The sequence below is a fragment of the Salvelinus alpinus genome, chromosome 6, assembly GCF_045679555.1.
Source record: "Salvelinus alpinus chromosome 6, SLU_Salpinus.1, whole genome shotgun sequence".
NCBI classification, from domain to species: domain Eukaryota; kingdom Metazoa; phylum Chordata; class Actinopteri; order Salmoniformes; family Salmonidae; genus Salvelinus; species Salvelinus alpinus.
This window is the reverse complement of record NC_092091.1, coordinates 97,690,309-97,700,968: the sequence shown is the minus strand read 5'-3', so window position 1 is coordinate 97,700,968 and position 10,660 is coordinate 97,690,309.

Here is a 10,660-nt window from a genome sequence, read left to right as displayed (position 1 = left end):
TTCTAAACACACCTTTAGTTTACAAAGTTAAACATGGGCATGGGACACAAGCTAAGGCTTGATCACCCTTTAGCTGGCCACCTTTGATGAGGGTGTTTAGTGATTAAAGGCCGAAACACCCACTGATTCGAAGGCACACTACTGAGGATGTGTCCCAAAATTGACATCTTAACCCAGTCTAAGAAATAAACCTCTCATGCCACTCTGTCAACATCACGGCAAATCTCATGTGAGTGCATACCATCTATTGGCACAATGGACAGTTTTAACATCTCGTCCCGTGTTTTATGATTCTTTTGTTTTTTACTCTCAAAATATATATTTTTCAACGAAATTAGATTAAATTAGATTAAATTAGATTACATTAGATTAAATTAGATTACATTAGATTAAATCAAATTAGATTACATTAGATTAAATTAGATTACATTAGATTGCATTAGATTACACTAGATTAGATCACATTAGATTAAATTAGAATACATTAGATAACATTAGATTAAATTAGATTACATTCGATTAAATTAGATTACATTAGATTACATAAAATTAAATTAGATTACATAAAATTAAATTAGATTACATTAGATTAAATTAGATTACATTAGACTACATTAGATTAAATTATATTAAATTAGATTACATTAGATTAAATTAGATTACAGTAGATTACATTAGATTAAATTAGATTACATTCGATTAAATTAGATTACATTAGATTACATAAGATTAAATTAGATTACATGCGATTAAATTAGATTACATTAGATTACATACGATTAAATTAGATTACATTAGATTAAATTAGATTGCATTCGATTAAATTCGATTACATTAGATTACATAAGATTAAATTAGATTACATGCGATTAAATTAGATTACATTAGATTACATACGATTAAATTAGATTACATTAGATTAAATTAGATTGCATTAGACTACATTAGATTAAATTAGATTACATTAGATTCAATTGGATTACATTAGATTAAATTAGATTACATTAGATTAAATTAGATTACAGTAGACTACATTAGATTAAATTAGATTACATTAGATTACGTTAGATTAAATTAGATGACATTAGATTAAATGAGATTAGTTCTGAGTCCATGTCAATGCTTAAATCACATAATGAAAAATAAAAGTAGGTAGAAGAAAACTAACACATTTAGATTTTTGGGGTGTAATTCCCCTTTAATTGTGCGTCTGGCCCTTTAATTGTGCGTCTGGCCCTTTAATTGTGCGTCTGGCCCTTTAATTGTGCGTCTGGACCTTTAATTGTGCATCTGGCCCTTTAATTGTGCGTCTGGCCCTTTAATTGTGCGTCTGGACCTTTAATTGTGCGTCTGGACCTTTAATTGTGCATCTAGTGAGTGAGGGATGTCCCATCTAATTTAGTAAAGTTTTCAAACACCAAGTAATACATACAGAGGATGTACTTCCTCGTGAATATACTTCTGCCAGGTCAGACGACTTCACAGTTAACGTTTCATCGACAAGGTTTTGGGTCAAATATTTCAGTCAACCCACGAGACGGTTACCACGTCAACTTGCTAAACACGGAGTGATAGACAAACGCACGCACCTCACAGACAGACAGGGGACAATATTGCTGGAAATGAATTGGCAGATATTGTGTTAGGATTGGCTTTAAAAAAAAAGTTAATAGTGGCTAACCAGGGGTGGGATAATATCAACGTTGTGATGATTAGTGAGCAGCTTGTGGTCGTTCTGATTCTTGTGAGATTAGTTCGTAACAGTTTGCGGTGGGGAACACGTGAACATTGCGTGTACTTTTTCAGAATAGTTTGGCGAGCTACTCATAGGTAAGCTACTGGTAGCTGGAGATGGACCTGTTGGACAGGCCTACACCCTACCTGGAAATAGAGCTACTCATAGGTAAGCTACTGGTAGCTGGAGATGGACCTGTTGGACAGGCCTACACCCTACCTGGAAATACTCTCACACAAACATACTGCTCACTGGAGATGGACCTGTTGGACAGGCCTACACCCTACCTGGAAATACTCTCACACAAACATACTGATCACTGGAGATGGACCTGTTGGACAGGCCTACACCCTACCTGGAAATACTCTCACACAAACATACTGATCACTGGAGATGGACCTGTTGGACAGGCCTACACCCAACCTGGAAATATTCTCACACACACAGACTGATCACTGGAGATGGACCTGTTGGACAGGCCTACACCCTACCTGGAAATACTCTCACACAAACATACTGATCACTGGAGATGGACCTGTTGGACAGGCCTACACCCTACCTGGAAATACTCTCACACAAACATACTGCTCACTGGAGATGGACCTGTTGGACAGGCCTACACCCAACCTGGAAATACTCTCACACACACACTGATCACTAGGAAATAGACAACGATTTCGGACGTTTGAAAAGGACCCCCAGAACGTCGATATATGGCTTCCTCCACGCTCAACCCCAAAACGGACAAATGATTGTCCAGCACTGGGAGATTGAACTCGTGATGCTCAGAGCCAGGGGACGCTGCTTAGACCAATCTGCTACTGCAGTTCAGAATGCTCAGAGCCAGGGACGCTGCTTAGACCAGTCTGCCACTGCAGTTCAGAATGCTCAGAGCCAGGGGACGCTGCTTAGACCAGTCTGCCACTGCAGTTCAGAATGCTCAGAGCCAGAGGACGCTGCTTAGACCAGTCTGCCACTGCAGTTCAGAATGCTCTGGCCAGCCGTCAGACGACTTGATGGTAATTGATGGCAAAAGCGAGTCATTTGTTATTATTTTGTCCCTTGTCTTCCCCAAACCATAGCCCTAACTTTAACCACTCTGAAATAATACCTCAACTTAACCCGTTGAGTTGTTTTAACCTTGTAACCATGGAGAATTTACCTTGTAACCATGCAGAACTAACCTTGTAACCACGCAGAATTAATGGGTCAAAAATAGACTTTCATCCATAATACATAGAATTTTGAAGGGAAATTGTGAGATCTTGTTGGCACGCAGTTAGACACACACACACACACGCACACACACACACACACGCACGCACGCACGCACGCACGCACGCACGCACGCACGCACGCACGCACACACACACACACACACACACACACACACACACACACACACACACACACACACACACACACACACACACACACACACACACCGCTACACTAGACTAGAGACAGTGTAAAGTCCTAGTCGTCAACATGTATCATGTATCATCTAACAGAGAAACTTTTATCATGTACATTCTATATTGTTAAAAATGATGTTTTTTGAAAGTGAATTGGTCACAAACATGATTTCAGGACAAGCAGAATGATACTATAATATAGCTGATAATATAATATACTGTTGAACCTCTGTGAATGATAATATGATAATATAATATACTGTAGAACCTCTGTGAATGATACTATGATAATATAATATACTGTTGAACCCCTGTGAATGATAATATAATATACTGTTGAACCCCTGTGAATGATAATATAATACACTGTTGAACCCCTGTGAATGATAATATGATAATATAATATACTGTTGAACCTCTGTGAATGAAAATATGATAATATAATATACTGTAGAACCTCTGTGAATGATACTATGATAATATAATATACTGTTGAACCCCTGTGAATGATAATATAATATACTGTTGAACCCCTGTGAATGATAATATAATATACTGTAGAACCCCTGTGAATGATAATATAATATACTGTTGAACCTCTGTGAATGATAATATAATATACTGTTGAACCTCTGTGAATGATAATATGATAATATAATATACTGTTGAACCCCTGTGAATGATAATATAATATACTGTAGAACCTCTGTGAATGATAATATGATAATATAATATACTGTAGAACCTCTGTGAATGATAATATGATAATATAATATACTGTTGAACCCCTGTGAATGATAATATGATACTATAATATACTGCCTAACCCCTGTGAATTATAATATGATAATATAATATACCGTTGAACCTCTGTGAATGATACTATGATAATATAATATACTGTTGAACCCCTGTGAATGATAATATGATAATATAATATACTGTAGAACCTCTGTGAATGATACTATGATAATATAATATACTGTTGAACCCCTGTGAATGATAATATGATAATATAATATACTGTTGAACCCCTGTGAATGATAATATAATATACTGTAGAACCTCTGTGAATGATAATATGATAATATAATATACTGTAGAACCTCTGTGAATGATAATATGATAATATAATATACTGTTGAACCCCTGTGAATGATAATATGATACTATAATATACTGCCTAACCCCTGTGAATTATAATATGATAATATAATATACTGTTGAACCTCTGTGAATGATAATATGATAATATAATATACTGTTGAACCCCTGTGAATGATAATATGATACTATAATATACTGCCTAACCCCTGTGAATGATAATATGATAATATAATATACTGTAGAACCTCTGTGAATGATACTATGATAATATAATATACTGTTGAACCCCTGTGAATGATAATATAATATACTGTAGAACCCCTGTGAATGATAATATGATAATATAATATACTGTAGAACCTCTGTGAATGATAATATGATAATATAATATACTGTTGAACCCCTGTGAATGATAATATAATATACTGTAGAACCCCTGTGAATGATAATATGATAATATAATATACTGTTGAACCTCTGTGAATGATAATATGATAATATAATATACTGTTGAACCCCTGTGAATGATAATATGATAATATAATATACTGTAGAACCTCTGTGAATGATACTATGATAATATAATATACTGTAGAACATCTGTGAATGATACTATGATAATATAATATACTGTAGAACCTCTGTGAATGATAATATGATAATATAATATACTGTTGAACCTCTGTGAATGATAATATGATAATATAATATACTGTTGAACCTCTGTGAATGATAATAATATAATATAATATACTGTAGAACCTCTGTGAATGATAATATGATAATATAATATACTGTTGAACCCCTGTGAATGATAATATGATAATATAATATACTGTTGAACCTCTGTGAATGATAATATGATAATATAATATACTGTTGAACCCCTGTGAATGATAATATAATATACTGTTGAACCCCTGTGAATGATAATATGATAATATAATATACTGTAGAACCTCTGTGAATGATACTATGATAATATAATATACTGTTGAACCCCTGTGAATGATAATATGATAATATAATATACTGTTGAACCTCTGTGAATATCCTTTGAATACACTCTTACTACACATAACTAGTGTCCTAATCATTTATTCCTGACAAGTTTGTGGTTTATGCAAGTTTGATATAATATATATATAGTGTACTTATGAATTAGACTTAGCAAAGGGTGTGTAGGGTTATAACTAAGACCCTATGTCATGGTATCTCTACCTCCTAGCTAGGGTTTATAATGGAGACAGACCATATGTCATGGTATCTCTTCCTCCTAGCTAGGGTTTATAATGGAGACCATATGTCATGGTATCTCTTCCTCCTAGCTAGGGTTTATAATGGAGACAGACCATATGTCATGGTATCTCTTCCTCCTAGCTAGGGTTTATAATGGAGACAGACCATATGTCATGGTATCTCTTCCTCCTAGCTAGGGTTTATAATGGAGACAGACCATATGTCATGGTATCTCTTCCTACTAGCTAGGGTTTATAATGGAGACAGACCATATGTCATGGTATCTCTTCCTCCTAGCTAGGGTTTATAATGGAGACAGACCATATGTCATGGTATCTCTTCCTCCTAGCTAGGGATTATAATGGAGACAGACCATATGTCATGGTATCTCTTCCTCCTAGCTAGGGTTTATAATGGAGACAGACCATATGTCATGGTATCTCTTCCTCCTAGCTAGGGTTTATAATGGAGACAGACCATATGTCATGGTATCTCTACCTCCTAGCTAGGGTTTATAATGGAGACAGACCATATGTCATGGTATCTCTTCCTCCTAGCTAGGGTTTATAATGGAGACAGACCATATGTCATGGTATCTCTTCCTCCTAGCTAGGGTTTATAATGGAGACAGACCAAATGTCATGGTATCTCTTCCTCCTAGCTAGGGTTTATAATGGAGACAGACCATATGTCATGGTATCTCTACCTCCTAGCTAGGGTTTATAATGGAGACAGACCATATGTCATGGTATCTCTTCCTCCTAGCTAGGGTTTATAATGGAGACAGACCATATGTCATGGTATCTCTTCCTCCTAGCTAGGGTTTATAATGGAGACAGACCATATGTCATGGTATCTCTTCCTCCTAGCTAGGGTTTATAATGGAGACAGACCATATGTCATGGTATCTCTTCCTCCTAGCTAGGGTTTATAATGAGACAGACCATATGTCATGGTATCTCTTCCTCCTAGCTAGGGTTTATAATGGAGACCATATGTCATGGTATCTCTTCCTCCTAGCTAGGGTTTATAATGGAGACAGACCATATGTCATGGTATCTCTTCCTCCTAGCTAGGGTTTATAATGGAGACAGACCATATGTCATGGTATCTCTTCCTCCTAGCTAGGGTTTATAATGGAGACAGACCATATGTCATGGTATCTCTTCCTCCTAGCTAGGGTTTATAATGGAGACAGACCATATGTCATGGTATCTCTTCCTCCTAGCTAGGGTTTATAATGGAGACCATATGTCATGGTGTCTCTTCCTCCTAGCTAGGGTTTATAATGGAGACCATATGTCATGGTATCTCTTCCTCCTAGCTAGGGTTTATAATGGAGACAGACCATATGTCATGGTATCTCTTCCTCCTAGCTAGGGTTTATAATGGAGACTATATGTCATGGTATCTCTTCCTCCTAGCTAGGGTTTATAATGGAGACAGACCATATGTCATGGTATCTCTTCCTCCTAGCTAGGGTTTATAATGGAGACAGACCATATGTCATGGTATCTCTTCCTCCTAGCTAGGGTTTATAATGGAGACAGACCATATGTCATGGTATCTCTTCCTCCTAGCTAGGGTTTATAATGGAGACAGACCATATGTCATGGTATCTCTTCCTCCTAGCTAGGGTTTATAATGAGACAGACCATATGTCATGGTATCTCTACCTCCTAGCTAGGGTTTATAATGGAGACCATATGTCATGGTATCTCTTCCTCCTAGCTAGGGTTTATAATGGAGACCATATGTCATGGTATCTCTTCCTCCTAGCTAGGGTTTATAATGGAGACAGACCATATGTCATGGTATCTCTTCCTCCTAGCTAGGGTTTATAATGGAGACCATATGTCATGGTATCTCTTCCTCCTAGCTAGGGTTTATAATGGAGACAGACCATATGTCATGGTATCTCTTCCTCCTAGCTAGGGTTTATAATGGAGACCATATGTCATGGTATCTCTTCCTCCTAGCTAGGGTTTATAATGGAGACCATATGTCATGGTATCTCTTCCTCCTAGCTAGGGTTTATAATGGAGACCATATGTCATGGTATCTCTTCCTCCTAGCTAGGGTTTATAATGGAGACCATATGTCATGGTATCTCTTCCTCCTAGCTAGGGTTTATAATGGAGACAGACCATATGTCATGGTATCTCTTCCTCCTAGCTAGGGTTTATAATGGAGACAGACCATATGTCATGGTATCTCTTCCTCCTAGCTAGGGTTTATAATGGAGACTATATGTCATGGTATCTCTTCCTCCTAGCTAGGGTTTATAATGGAGACAGACCATATGTCATGGTATCTCTTCCTCCTAGCTAGGGTTTATAATGAGACAGACCATATGTCATGGTATCTCTTCCTCCTAGCTAGGGTTTATAATGGAGACAGACTATATGTCATGGTATCTCTTCCTCCTAGCTAGGGTTTATAATGGAGACAGACCATATGTCATGGTATCTCTTCCTCCTAGCTAGGGTTTATAATGGAGACAGACCATATGTCATGGTATCTCTTCCTCCTAGCTAGGGTTTATAATGGAGACAGACCATATGTCATGGTATCTCTTCCTCCTAGCTAGGGTTTATAATGGAGACAGACCATATGTCATGGTATCTCTTCCTCCTAGCTAGGGTTTAAAATGGAGACAGACCATATGTCATGGTATCTCTTCCTCCTAGCTAGGGTTTATAATGGAGACAGGCCATATGTCATAGTATCTCTTCCTCCTAGCTAGGGTTTATAATGGAGACAGACCATATGTCATGGTATCTCTTCCTCCTAGCTAGGGTTTATAATGGAGACCATATGTCATGGTATCTCTTCCTCCTAGCTAGGGTTTATAATGGAGACCATATGTCATGGTATCTCTTCCTCCTAGCTAGGGTTTATAATGGAGACAGACCATATGTCATGGTATCTCTTCCTCCTAGCTAGGGTTTATAATGGAGACCATATGTCATGGTATCTCTTCCTCCTAGCTAGGGTTTATAATGGAGACAGACCATATGTCATGGTATCTCTTCCTCCTAGCTAGGGTTTATAATGGAGACAGACCATATGTCATGGTATCTCTCCTCCTAGCTAGGGTTTATAATGGAGACAGACCATATGTCATGGTATCTCTTCCTCTTAGCTAGGGTTTATAATGGAGACAGACCATATGTCATGGTATCTCTTCCTCCTAGCTAGGGTTTATAATGGAGACAGACCATATGTCATGTTATCTCTTCCTCCTAGCTAGGGTTTATAATGGAGACAGACCATATGTCATGGTATCTCTACCTCCTAGCTAGGGTTTATAATGGAGACCATATGTCATGGTATCTCTTCCTCCTAGCTAGGGTTTATAATGGAGACAGACCATATGTCATGGTATCTCTTCCTCCTAGCTAGGGTTTATAATGGAAACCCTATGTCATGGTATCTCTCCTCCTAACTAGGGTTTATAATGGAGACAGACCATATGTCATGGTATCTCTTCCTACTAGCTAGGGTTTATAATGGAGACAGACCATATGTCATGGTATCTCTACCTCCTAGCTAGGGTTTATAATGGAGACCATATGTCATGGTATCTCTTCCTCCTAGCTAGGGTTTATAACGGAGACCATATGCATTGTATCTCTTCCTCCTAGCTAGGGTTTATAATGGAGACAGACCATATGTCATGGTATCTCTTCCTCCTAGCTAGGGTTTATAATGGAGACCATATGTCATGGTATCTCTTCCTCCTAGCTAGGGTTTATAATGGAGACCATATGTCATGGTATCTCTTCCTCCTAGCTAGGGTTTATAATGGAGACAGACCTTATGTCATGGTATCTCTACCTCCTAGCTAGGGTTTATAATGGAGACAGACCATATGTCATGGTATCTCTTCCTCCTAGCTAGGGTTTATAATGAGACAGACCATATGTCATGGTATCTCTTCCTCCTAGCTAGGGTTTATAACGGAGACAGACCATATGTCATGGTATCTCTTCCTCCTAGCTAGGGTTTATAATGGAGACAGACCATATGTCATGGTATCTCTCCCTCCTAGCTAGGGTTTATAATGGAGACAGACCATATGTCATGGTATCTCTTCCTCCTAGCTAGGGTTTATAATGGAGACCATATGTCATGGTATCTCTTCCTCCTAGCTAGGGTTTATAATAGAGACAGACCATATGTCATGGTATCTCTTCCTCCTAGCTAGGGTTTATAATGGAGACAGACCATATGTCATGGTATCTCTTCCTCCTAGCTAGGGTTTATAATGGAGACAGACCATATGTCATGGTATCTCTTACTCCTAGCTAGGGTTTATAATGGAGACAGACCATATGTCATGGTATCTCTTCCTCCTAGCTAGGGTTTATAATGGAGACAGACCATATGTCATGGTATCTCTTCCTCCTAGCTAGGGTTTATAATGGAGACAGACCATATGTCATGGTATCTCTTCCTCCTAGCTAGGGTTTATAATGGAGACAGACCATATGTCATGGTATCTCTTCCTCCTAGCTAGGGTTTATAATGGAGACAGACCATATGTCATGGTATCTCTTCCTCCTAGCTAGGGTTTATAATGGAGACAGACCATATGTCATGGTATCTCTTCCTCCTAGCTAGGGTTTATAATGGAGACAGACCATATGTCATGGTATCTCTTCCTCCTAGCTAGGGTTTATAATGGAGACCATATGTCATGGTATCTCTTCCTCCTAGCTAGGGTTTATAATGGAGACCATATGTCATGGTATCTCTTCCTCCTAGCTAGGGTTTATAATGGAGACAGACCATATGTCATGGTATCTCTTCCTCCTAGCTAGGGTTTATAATGGAGACAGACCATATGTCATGGTATCTCTTCCTCCTAGCTAGGGTTTATAATGGAGACAGACCATATGTCATGGTATCTCTTCCTCCTAGCTAGGGTTTATAATGGAGACAGACCATATGTCATGGTATCTCTTACTCCTAGCTAGGGTTTATAATGGAGACAGACCATATGTCATGGTATCTCTTCCTCCTAGCTAGGGTTTATAATGGAGACCATATGTCATGGTATCTCTTCCTCCTAGCTAGGGTTTATAATGGAGACAGACCATATGTCATGGTATCTCTTCCTCCTAGCTAGGGTTTATAATGGAGACAGACCATATGTCAT